The sequence below is a fragment of the Cornus florida genome, unplaced genomic scaffold (genome assembly GCF_030987335.1).
Source record: "Cornus florida cultivar Cherokee Brave unplaced genomic scaffold, ASM3098733v1 CherokeeBrave_3.0.0_Hap2_Chr07, whole genome shotgun sequence".
In the NCBI taxonomy this organism is placed as follows: Eukaryota; Viridiplantae; Streptophyta; class Magnoliopsida; order Cornales; family Cornaceae; genus Cornus; species Cornus florida.
Genome location: NW_026775577.1, coordinates 62,968,856 through 62,970,777, shown reverse-complemented (window position 1 = coordinate 62,970,777; position 1,922 = coordinate 62,968,856). Strand labels below are relative to the sequence as shown.

The 1,922-nt window shown below is 38.3% G+C and overlaps 1 non-coding gene across 1 annotated transcript; it reads left to right on the top strand.

The window, feature by feature from the left end:
- The first annotated feature begins 1,190 nt into the window (after positions 1–1,190).
- Positions 1,191–1,297, top strand: LOC132267799 (small nucleolar RNA R71). The gene has a single exon (XR_009469094.1). It is a non-coding gene; the product is annotated as a small nucleolar RNA R71 (small nucleolar RNA).
- The last annotated feature ends 625 nt before the right edge of the window (positions 1,298–1,922 follow it).

Below are 1,922 nucleotides of genomic sequence, written 5' to 3'. Positions count from 1 at the left end.
CAAAAGCTTTTTCAAAAATTTCCTTTGAAACATCATCAACACAAGAATTTTTCAAGTCCTTTTTCAAATCATGCTTTGATTCATCTTTTAAATTATTTTGTCAATGCTTTCTCAACATGATGATCATGCACATGCAATGAAGGAGGAATAAAATGTGAAACGGGATGGGTGTCAACTTTTGGTTGCACCGGTTCACTCTCTTCATTGGACATACCTACTTTGTTGTCCATAATCTTTCCACTTCTCAAGGTTGTCACCTCATTGACGTGCTCAATTATGGGACCTTCCAATGAGGAATGAGTCTTCACAACATATTGTTGCTTTGGTGGGACATTCAAAGGCATTTTCCCTTTCTCCCTAACATTTAAAGTACTAGTTATTTGCCCTACTTGGGTTTCTAGTTTAGCAATGATTGAGAATGAGAATGAAGCAATTGAGTGTTCGCCTCTAGAGTGCCTAAAGCGGTCAAAACTTTCTCTTCAAAAGTGGGACTCCTAGAGTTTCCTTGAGAATAAGATGGTTGATTAGGGAAATGAGAATTAGAGAATTGGTTTCTATGTGATTGAAATGATGATGATCTAAAACCTTGGGAACCTTGGCTTTGCATTGGAGGCGGAACATACTTCCCTTGAAAACCACCTTGGGAAGGGTTTGAGCCTTCCCCTTGGCTTTTCCAAGAAAAGTTCGGATGGTTCCTCCAACCTGGATTATAATGGTTGCCATAGGGATTATTCCCTTAGTTAGCAAAACTGGCATTTGCTTGCTCATGGTTGTCATTTTACACATGTCCATTGGGACAATTGGAAGTAGATTGTAACACACTAGAACAAGTCATACATGATTTATTAGATGTACGATGATGAACATGATTAGGGGAGGAAGACATTTGATTTGCCGAAGTTTGGTTGATAAAAAATTGATCAAACCTTTGAGATAAGGATTTCATCTCGGCGGCTATATCATTGGAGTTGTCAACTTGATACAAGCCAACATTCTTCCTTCCACCTAGATTTCTACCATTTTTAGAAGATAAGGACCTATGCATTGAATTCTCACTCATACTTTCATACAATTGCCACACATCATTTTCATACTTATCAAGATAAGAATCACCCATAGATGAATCAACCATACCTTTATGATTATCTGGTAAACTTTCAAAGAAATATTAAACTAATTGCCACTTAGGTATGTCATGATGTGGGCACTTCCTAAGCAAGTCATTGAATCTTTCCCATGCGTCATGAAACATTTCCCTATCCTGTTGAGAAAAGTCACGAATTGAAGTTCTCATGGTATTGGTCTTTGATACCGGGTAGTATTTCTTCAAGAACTCTTGTTGCATTTCTTTCCAAGAAGTTATTGAAAAAGGCCTAAGATTGTTAAACCAATATTTTGCCTTGTCTTTGAGGGTAAAAGAAAAAAATTTAAGTCTTAGCACTCCTTCTGGCATGTCCATGTAATTCACGGTGGAACACACTTCAAGAAACTCATCCAAATGCTTATAAGGTTCTTCACTTGGAAGTCCATGATAGTTAGGAAGCATTTGAATGGTTTGTGGTTTGATTTCATAGTGATGTGTTCTAAATGGAGGCAATTGAATGCAAGTGGGTGCATTATATTCATTAGGCACATAATGGTCTCTTAAAGCAATGGGAGGATTCACAATTGGTGATACACGAACACCTTGATTAGCTTGAACCATAGGAGGTTGTGGAGCAAAGATTGGTTGAGGCATTCCCAATGGAGTTTGGCCTTATTGTTGTGGTGGAATGAATGGTCTAGGCATGCCTAATGGTACTTGGATGTTGTCATGATGCATATTAGGGTGGAGGATGCCTTGTTGATCGATGTGACCAAGGTCCTCCACATGGACATCATTCAAATTCTCCATTGGTGAAATGGAGTGATGAGAACTACCA